This window comes from Phocoena phocoena, chromosome 1 (genome assembly GCF_963924675.1).
Source record: "Phocoena phocoena chromosome 1, mPhoPho1.1, whole genome shotgun sequence".
NCBI classification, from domain to species: Eukaryota; Metazoa; Chordata; class Mammalia; order Artiodactyla; family Phocoenidae; genus Phocoena; species Phocoena phocoena.
Genome location: NC_089219.1, coordinates 24,573,992 through 24,584,994, shown reverse-complemented (window position 1 = coordinate 24,584,994; position 11,003 = coordinate 24,573,992). Strand labels below are relative to the sequence as shown.

The following is an 11,003-nucleotide window of genomic DNA, read 5'->3' as shown; positions in this document are numbered from 1 at the left end:
ATTCTCGCCAACAGTGTAGGAGGGTTCCCTTTTCTCCACATTCTTGCCAGCATTTGGTATTTGTGCTCTTTTTGATGACATTCTAACAGGTGTGAGGTGATGTCTCATTGTCGTTTTGATTTGCATTTTTCTTTTTTGAAAAAAATATTCATTTATTTATTTATTTAGCTGTGCCAATGATCTTAGTTGCTGCATGTGGAATCTTTAGTTGCAACATGCGGGATCTAGTTCCCTGACCAGGGATCGAATCCAGGCCCCCTGCATTGGGAGCACGGAGTCTTAGTCACTGGACCGCTAGGGAAGTTCCTGAATTTTTCTGATAATTAACGATGCTGAGCATGTTTTCACATGGCATGTACATGTCCTCTTTGGAAGAATGTCTATTCAGGTCTTCTGCCCATTTAAAAATTGGGTTGTTTGTTTTTTTGATGATGAGTTGTATGAGCTGTTTAAATATTTTGGATATTACCCCCTTATTGGTCATATAATTTGCATATATTTTCTCCCATTCAGTAGGTTGTGGAAATACTATTTTTAATTGGTGTGCATACATACAAGCATGTGTGTATAGCCTGAGACAGAGGGTAGCCGGTAGGGCTACGAAAGGATAAATTAGTAAAAAGCAGTTTAGGGCTTCCCTGGTGGCACAGTGGTTGAGAGTCCGCCTGCCTATGCAGGGGACACGGCTTCGTGCCCCGGTCCGGGAAGGTCCCACATGCTGCAGAATGGGTAGGCCCTTGAGCCATGGTCGCTGAGCCTGCACGTCCGGAGCCTGCGCTCCGCAACGGGAGAGGCCACAACAGTGAGAGGCCCGCGTACCACAAAAAAAAAAAAAAAAGCAGTTTAAATTCTGCTTTTGTTTCCCCTCCACCATCACTTTGGTTCAGTTTTCCCCTGGCCACTCGTTGCAGAAATCTGGGGTCATGGCCCAGACCTGTGGGGTTAGGATCACAGTGATAAAATCAAGATAGTGGGAAACAGGATGTCACTGGTGGTGCAGTGGTTAAGAATCCGCCTGCCAATGCAGAGAACATGGGTTCGAGCCCTGATCTGGGAAGATCCCACATGCCGCGGAGCAACTAAGCCGGTGCGCCACAACTACTGAGCCTGCACTCTAGAGCCCATGATCTACAACTCCTGAAGCCCTTGCACCTAGAGCCTGTGCTCCGCAAAAAGAGAAGCCACCAAAGTGAGAAGCACGTGTACTGCAATGAAGAGTAGCCCCTGCTCACTGCAACTAGAGAAAGCTTGCACGCAGCAATGAAGACCCAATGCAGCCAAAAAAAAAAAAAAAGAATCCGCCTGCCAATGCAGGGGACACGGGTTTGATCCCTGGTCTGAGAACTAGATCCCATATGCTGCAGCTAAGAGTTTGCATGCCACAACTAAGGAGCCGGCGAGCTGCAGCTAAGGAGCCCTTACAACCAAATAAATAAATATTTTAAAAAAATGTTCTTGGAGAGAATTCGAGAAACAAATCCAGGAGATACTGTAAGAAGTAAGGTTAACCAAGGTCTAGAGAAAGGTTTGCTGTAGTCTTTTTTTTTTTTTTTTCCTTGGCTGCGTTGGGTCTTCATTGCTGAGCGTGGGCTTTCTCCAGTTGTGGCGAGTGGGAGCTACTCTTCCTTGCGGTGTGAGGGCTTCTCATCGTGGTGGCTTTTCTCTTGTGGAGCATGGGTTCTAGGCGCATGGGCTTCAGTAGTTGCAGCACGCAGGCTCAGTAGTTGTGGCTTGCGGGCTCTAGAGCACAGGTTCAGTAGTTGTGGCACATGGACTCAGTTGCTCCACGGCATGTGGGATCTTCCTGGACCAGGGATCGAACACGTGTCCCCTGCATTGGCAGGCAGATTCTTAACCACTGCGCCACCAGGGAAGTCCTTGCTGTAGTCTTTTTTTTTTTTTTTTTTTTTTTTTTTTGCGGTACGCGGGCCTTTCACTGCTATGGCCTCTCCTGTTGCGGAGCACAGGGTCCGGACGCGCAGGCTCAGCAGCCATGGCTCACGGGCCCAGCTGCTCTGCGGCATGTGGGATCTTCCCGGACCGGGGCACGAACCTGCGTCCCCCACATCGGCAGGCGGACTCTCAACCACTGCGCCACCAGGGAAGGGAAGCCCCTTGCTGTAGTCTTAAAACAACAAAACAGAAACAAAAACTGAATACCTTCCTCTCCCCCAAAAAGGAAAACATATTTTATAATGGCCAACTATTAGAATTTTGGAGAATATCACCATGATGGGTGAAGAGACACAAAGGAAGATGAAAGCATGCTAAAGTTCTCATGTTAGAGGAACAATATAAATATCAGGTTTAAATTCAAAGAGGTTTAATATGGAGGTCAAATTAAATAAAAGAAAAGGTAGAAATGTCTAAATATATTAATAATTGCAATAAGAAAAAAGGGACAAAACTCACCAGGTAAAAGTCAGGGTTTGTCAGATTGGATTAAAAAAGCAAAATTCATGGGCTTCCCTGGTGGCGCAGTGGTTGAGAGTCCGCCTGCCGATGCAAGGGACACGGGTTCGTGCCCCGGTCCGGGAAGATCCCACATGCCGCGGAGCGGCTGGGCCCGTGAGCCATGGCCGCTGAGCCTGTGCATCCGGAGCCTGTGCTCCGCAGCAGGAGAGGCCACAGCAGCGAGAGGTCCGTGTACCGTAAAAAAAAAAAAAGCAAAATTCATGAGGCCATGGAAGAGAAAAAAGAGACATTTCAGGTAAATTTTAACTAAAGTAATATTGTAAAGATATATTTATGTCAGAAGAAAAATAAACTTTAAGACAAAAAGCATCATTGGGGATAAAGAGGACCACTATATAATTCAGTTCACAAATAATATATAAAAATTTTAAACATGTATGCTCCTAAGAAGATGGCATAAACATACACACAGCCAGCATTAATAGGCTATATGGAGAAATTGCTAAATTCACCATCATATGGGAGGATTTCAATACATCTTTCCCAATTAATGATAGGTCAAGAAGACAAAAATAAAAAACTCAGCAGAGTTCAAGAAGATTTGAACCATATGATTAACCAACTCTTCCTAACGGACATATGTAGAATAATGCATTCAACTATTAGAGAATTTATATATTTTTCTCAAGTTCTTTGAACTTTTACAAAAATTATGTCACAAGTGTTGGTGAGAATGTGGAGAAATATGAACTCTCAGACATGCTGGTGGGAATGTAAAATGGTTCAGACACTTTGGAAAACAGTCTGCCAGTTTCTCAAACAAGGAACATAAACAGAGTTCCCATGTAATGAACCAATTTCACTCCTAGGTATACACACAAGAGAAATGAAAACGTATGTCCACATAGAAACAGCCAAAAGGTGGAAACAACCCAAATACCCATTAATAGACAAATGGGTAAACAAAATATGGTATATCCATACAATGGAAGGACTTTATTTTGCCATAAAAGGAATAAAGTATTTATACATACTACATTTTGGATGAACCTTAAAAATATTTTGCTAAATGAAAGAAGCCAGTCACAAAAGACCATGTATGATATGATTCCAATCATATAAAAGTCCTGACTATGGAAATCTATAGAGAAGAAAGTAGACTAGTGGTTGCTTAGGACTGGGGATAAGGAAAATGGGGGGTCAGGAGGATGATAGCTAATGGTACAAGATTCCTTTTGAGGTAATGAAAATGCTCTAAAATTGACTGTGATGTTGATTGCAGATATCAGTGAATACACTTAAAAGCATTGAATTGTACACTTTAAATGGGTGAATTGTACGTTATGTGAATTTTTTTTGGTAGCTACATAATATTTTATTTGATTGTTTCTAATTTTTTGCTATACAAAAAAATGCTTCAGTGAGTAACTGTACCTATATCATTTTACGTATGTGCAAATATTTCTGTAGAATAAAATGTTAGATTGGAATTGCTAATTCCAAGAATATGTTATGAATCTGTTATTCTTATAGATGTTGTCCAATTATATTCCATTAGAGGTTGTGACAAGTTATAGCTCCATCAGTGGTTTATGAGAGCACTGATTTTTTCGCAGTTTAATCAACACAGTGTATTATCAAACTTTTGATTTTTTATTTATCTGACAAGTATGGTATGTGAATTTTATCTCAATAGAGCTGTTAGCTAGCCATAAAGCAAGTCTCAACAGATTTAAATAAGTATCATAAAAACATGACACGGGGGTGGGTGGTGGTGATGTGATGAATTGGGAGATTGGGATTGGCATATGTACACTAATATGTATAAAATAGATAACTAAGAACCTGCTGTATAAAAAAATAAATAAAATAAAATTCAAAACAAAACAAAACAAAAAGCAGAGTTAACACAACTGGGATGTTTTATTAATATTATTTCCCCAATAAATATATTTTGTGGTCATTTATTTTAATTTACACAATATCTTAGATCCTGGATATTGGGTGGATACTAAGTATCATTTTATAAACTGTACATCTTACAGTATAAATCAGTCATAATATTTAGAACTTTAGTACATAACTTCAAAAATAAGAGAATTAACATTTCAAGAGGACACAAATTTGATGCAATGAGGTAAAAGTTATCAAGAAATAATATGCTGGGACTTCCCTTGTGGCGCAGTGGTTAAGAATCTGCCCGCCAATGCAGGGGACATGGGTTCGAGCCCTGGTCCGGGTGGATCCCACATGCCATGGAGCAACTAAGCCCGTGCACCACAACTACTGAGCCTGCGCTCTAGAGCCCGGGAGCCACAACTACTGTAGCCCGCGCACCTCGAGCCTGTGCTCCGCAACAAGAGAAGCCACTGCAATGAGAAGCCCGCACACCGCAAGGAAGAGTAGCCCCCACTGGCTGCAACTAGAGAAAGTCCATGCACAGCAACAAAGACTCACCGCAGCCAAAAATAAATAAATAAATTCATTAAAAAAAAGAAAGATAATATGCTACCTGTTCTTATTAATTTGGTTTAGTTGAAACTTCTTTTTGAAAAAATTACAGCAAGGGTGATACACAATTAAAAACCATTAAAAAAATAACACAACACTATCGTTAGAAGTTATTAGAAGATAATAAAAGTTAAATTAAATTAAAGTTAAATAGAAGTTAAAACAAATATATTTAGAAATTTAAAAAGAAACAAATAAATCATGAGTCAAAGAAGAAATCAGGGCTTCCCTGGTGGCGCAGTGGTTGAGAGTCCACCTGCCGATGCAGGGGACACGGGTTCGTGCCCCGGTCCGGGAAGATCCCACATGCCGTGGAGGGGCTGGGCCTGTGAGCCATGGCCGCTGAGCCTGCGCGTCTGGAGCCTGTGCTCCGCAACGGGAGAGGCCACAACAGTGAGAAGCCTGCGTACCGCAAAAAAAAAAAAGAAGAAATCACATTGGAAATAGAAAAATACATAGAACTAAGTTATTATAAAGATATTACATTTAACATTTGTAGGATGCAGAGAAAATAGAGTCTCAAGGGAAATGTATGGCTTTAAATGTTTGTATCAGAAAATAATAAAAGATAAAATTAATGAACTAAATGTAAAAGAAAAAATTGATAGAATAAACCTAGAAACATAAACATAAGGATGTAATAACCAACGTAATTAATGGTAGAAATCAATGAAAAAGACCCAAAGTAAAAAAATTGTTTGCTTTTCAATTTGAAATCAGACGCTTTTTATTAACTGACTAGATTTTAAAAATAATCATGGTAGACACCTTAGTTCATCCTTCTAATAAGCCTGTTCATCTGGTCTTCTCTGTTGTCCGCAACTCCACATTCCAAAATGGGTGGTCTTTTTCTTCATTCTGCCTGTCAGAGAAGATAATTTGAAGGGCTGGAGGAAGTTGTTTGCTTCTCTGAAGTGTTTTCCAACAGTATAAATCTCATGAATCAGATCCTCCATTCAGATGATTCCAAATATACCAAGACATCAAGCAATCAATGTGTTAACATGTCAGGGCAATTCACTTCTTGTTGATTTTGCCATAACTCACATTTGTAGATCAATTCATTTACTGACTTCAAGTTCTGGTACCCCCAGGCAATACATGGTTCCACAATCCTCACAGTGTTAACTTGAGCTCAAAGAAGGTGCTATTGAAGATCCGGCGAAGGCAAAGAACCTGAAACTCCTTGCAGACCTTTGAGCTCATACCGCTGATACTGATGACAAATGCCAGTTTGGGTTTCTCAGGTAGATAGAAGTTGCCAGCTTTTCCTGTCATCCTAGCCATTCAAATCTCAGTCTGTACGTCTGCCTATATTCCTTGTGATAGTACTTAGCTTTTTTGTAAGGTAAGCTTCCTCCTTGCATTTCACAGCATTTTGGGGGCAAACTTCTTTTTTAGATGCTTGAGCAGCAGCTCTGTAAAATTCCTTCACTCTTAAGGGCTTCTGACACAGCAGGAAGCTTTTTCTCCTTTTCTGCACCCTCCATGGTTCCAGATGGAAAAGAGGAAGAAAAAATGTTTTTCTTTTTGAAAAGCTAACAGAGTAAACACATCTCTTGTGAGATTTAATGAGAATAGAAAGAAAAGCACAAATAAATAATATTGTAAATAATAAAGGGGCTATAACTACAGAGAAAACTTAGATTTAAAAGATATTAAGAGGGGCTTCCCTGGTGGCGCAGTGGTTGAGAGTCCGCCTGCCGATGCAGGGGACACGGGTTCGTGCCCCGTCCGGGAGGATCCCACATGCCGCGGAGTGGCTAGGCCCGTGGGCCATGGCCGCTGGGCCTGCGTGTCTGGAGCCTGTGCTCTGCAACGAGAGAGGCCACAACAGTGAGAGGCCCGCGTACCGCAAAAAATAAATAAATAAATAAATAAAAGATATTAAGAGAAAACTGTTGTAAACTTATGCCAATAAATTTCCAAATTTATATGAAAGGAACAACTTCCTGGCAAATATAACAATTAAAGTTGACTCAAGAAAAACCCAAATGGCAAGTAATCTTATAATGATTAAAATTATACTCTTGAGAATTTATCCCAGAGAAATGAAAATTATGTTCACAAAACAAAACAGCTGTACACAATTGTTTATAGCAGTTTTGCTTGTAATAGCCAAAAACTGGAAACAAGCAAAATGTCCTTCAGTGGTTGAATTCAATGGTTCAGCAATACCACTGAATATTAGTTAATTCAGCAATGAAAAAGAACATTGATACATGCAACATGGATAGAACCGAAGGGAATTATGCGGAGTGAAAAAAGCCAACCTCAAATGGTTACATACTATATGACTCCACTAATACAATATATATATATTTTAAATTCTTCATTGAAACTATTTATTTATTTTTGGCTGCATGGGGTCTTAGTTGCGGCACGCAGGCTTCTCTCTAGTTCTGGCGCGTGGGTTTTCTCTTCTCTAGTTGTGGTGTGCAGGCTCCAGGGTGTGTGGGCTCTGTAGTTGTGGCATGCAGGCTCTCAAGTTGAGGTGCACAAGCTCAGTACTTGCGGTGGGTGGGCTTAGTTGCCCCGTGGTATAAGGATCTTAGTTCCCTGACCAGGGATCAAAACTGTGTCCCCTGAATTGTAAGGAGGATTCTTTACCACTGGACCACCAGGAAAGTCCCAATATAACATTCTTGAAATAACAAAATTACAGAGGTGAAGAGCAGATTAGTGGTAGCCAGCAGTTAGAAAAGGGGTGGGGGGAGGAGTGGTTATGGCTGTAAAGGGGGAGTAGGAGGATCTTTGTGGTGATGAAATAGTTTTGTACCTTGATTGTGGTGGTGGTTACACCAGTCCACACATGTGATAAAATTGCATAAAAGTGTACACCCATACACCTAGAAATGAGTGCCTGTAAAACTGGTGAAATATGAATAAGCCATGTGGGTTGCTCCAAGGCCAATCTTCTGGTTTTGATATTGTACTATAGTTATGCAAGATGTTACCATTAGGGAAAACTGGGTGTGAAGGGTAAAGAGGATCTTCCGGTATATTTTTTTGCAACTTCCTGTGAATCTATCATTATTTCATAATGAAAGGTTTTTAAACATTGGAGCAGTAAACAACTTCCAACAAAGAAAACACCAGGCCCTGATGGCTTTACAGGCAAATTCTGTCAACTTTCAAGCCACAGATTATTCTTATACACAGATCATCTTATACAACCTCTTCCAGAGCACAGAAAAAGAGGGAATACCCACCTCCTGCCAACTCGATGAGGCCAATATAACCTGATACCAAATTCAGATAAAGTTAAAACAGGGAAAAGATATTACAAATACATTTTACTTGTGAATATAGGTGCAAAGATCCTAAACAAAATATTAGTGAATAATATCCGATAATGAATAAAAGAAACAAATACAATGACCAGGTTGGGGTCATCACAGGAATAATATATATACATGTTAGAGTATCTATAGATGTCATTTACTATAATAACAGATTAAGGAGGAAAAAGAAACCCATATGAACATTTCAATAAATGCAGGAAAAGTATTTGACAAAATTGAACATAAATTAGAAATAGAATGGTAACCCGAAGAAAGCACCTATAAAAAACATACAATAAATGTCCTCATAAATATGGAAGCTTTAAAAGCATTCCCTTTAAAATTATAAACCTGATACACACGCCAACTATTGCTATTTCTACTCAACAATGTGATGGAGGCCCTAGCCAGTGCAATAAGAAAATAGTAAGAGATTCATGGCATAACTATTGTAAAGGAAGAGATAAAATTGTCACTATACTCATATGACATGATTATTTTCATTAAAAAACACAATAATCTCTAGACAATTTACTAGAGTAATAGAAGAATATTGCAAGGTAGTTGATTATAAGGTCTGTATACAAAATTGCCAATTGCTCTTCTATACACCAGTAACTTCATATGATGTAATTATAAAAAGAAAACATTAAAATAGCAACAGAACTATGACACAGGAGTAAATCTAATAAGGTATAAGATCTTTAGATACAAAATTATCTATAAGCATAAGAAAAAGTTATAGGGACTCCCCTGTTGGCACAGTGGTTAAGAATCAGCATGCCAATGCAGGGGACACGGGTTCAGGCCCTGGTCAGGGAAGATCCCACATGCCGCAGAGCAACTAGACCTGTGCGCCACAACCGCTGAGCCAGCGCTCTAGAGCCCGTGAGCCACAACTACTGAGCCCACGTGCCACAACTACTGAAGCCCGTGTGCCTAGAGCCTGTGCTCTGCAGCAGGGGAAGCCACCTCAGTGAGAAGCCCATGCACCGCAACAAAGACCCAACACAGCCAAAAATAAATAAATAAAATAAATTAAAAAAAAAATTAAAATAAATGCAATACATAAAAAAAAAGAATCAGCCTGCCAATGCAGGGGACATGCGTTCGAGCCCTGGTTGGGGAAGATCCCACATGCCACAGAGCAACTAAGCCTGTGCGCCACAACTACTGAGCCTGCGCTCTGGAACCTGTGAGCCACAACTATTGAGCCTGAGTGCCATGATTACTGAAGCCCGTGTGCTTAGAGCCCATGCTCCACAACAAGAGAACCCACTGCAATGAGAAGCCCACGCACCACAACGTAGAGTAGCCCCCGCTTGCCGCAACTAGAGAAAGCCCGTGTGCAGCAACGAAGACCCAACACAGCCAAAAATAAATAAATAAAATAAATAAATTTTAAAAATAAATAAATAAAATTGTCAATATATACTTCCTTCCAATACTGTTTTTGTTCTGTCCCACAAATTTTGACACACAGTGTTTTCCTTATTATTTGTTTCTAAGTAATTTCCTTTATATTTTAAAAAAACACAGTGGTTGCTTAAAAATGTAATCTTATAGTGTCCAACTTATAGGATTTGTAGTTTTAAACAATAAAAAAGTTTTAACTTTCACATCTTATGGTTGGAGAACATGGTCTATATGATATTGATTTTTTGGAATTTGTTGTGGCTTCCTTTATAGTATTATGCATGTTCTATTTTTAAACATTTACTATGTATGTTTAAAAAGTATGATTTTCTGTTGGTTGAGAATAGAATTCTACATATAGCCAGTAAAATGAGCTTTTTGTGCTGTTCAGATTTTTTTTTTTTTTTTTTTTAGGCCACTTGGTGCTTGACTTGTGGGATCTTAGTTCCCCGACAAGGGATGGAATCCCAGGCCCCCTGCAATGGAAGCGCAGAGTCCTAACCTCTGGACCACCAGGGAATTCCCAAATCTTTCAATATTTATTGGAATTACTCTTAAGAATTTTTTCCTGCTATGTTATTTTGTATTTCCTAATTCCTGTGTAGTAAATAGGAATATATATATATATATATATATATATATATATATATATATATATATATATATTGTACTTTGCATGATGAGGTTTTCTTCTGCTAGTTTGAAAGTTATAAATGCTATTTTATTTTTTGGGAATTGCCTTAACCTTAAAACTCATACTCATGTTTATTTAATTCCTATCAGTTTCTAAAATCTATCTATACTGACATCTCCTAACAACCCAGTGCTTTTACATCTTTCTCATACGCCATCAGATTCCTCTGTGAGGTCATTTATGGACATATTTTCTAGAACTTTAGTTCTGGGATTTTATTAATAAACTTTCTAATTCTTTTTCTTTGGTATTAGCTTTTCTTTTTCTCTCTTTCTTCCTTCCTTTCCTTTTTTTTTTTTTGGTCAAAACTATACTTTGCTTCCTCCATTTCTTGCATGTATTGAATTTGCTTCAGTTTTGTTTTCATTAAGGCTTTCCCACTTCCCTGATTTGACCCCATGTCTCTGGAGGATGGGTGAAAAGACAATCACCATCCTCTCAACCCTCACCGACATACCAGTTTTAATTTTCCTCAGGTTTTTCTTATTTACAATTCATAGTGCTTCTTGACTCTGTGGCTTTATTTTTTTCATTAGTTTTGGTAAATTAGCCCTTTCATGTCAAGTATTTCTTCTGCCCCACTCCTTCCTTCCTGTCCTTTCAGTTTTCCAGTGCCCTGTATGTTAAACAGTCTCATTCTCTCCTCTGTAACTCTAACCTTTCTCTCTTTCCTACCGTTTTTG

The 11,003-nt window shown here is 39.3% G+C and overlaps 1 pseudogene; it reads right to left on the bottom strand.

The window, feature by feature from the left end:
- Positions 1-5,695: 5,695 nt before the first annotated feature.
- On the bottom strand, positions 5,696-6,416 carry LOC136130383 (large ribosomal subunit protein uL30 pseudogene; annotated as a pseudogene).
- Between the last annotated feature and the right edge of the window lie 4,587 nt (positions 6,417-11,003).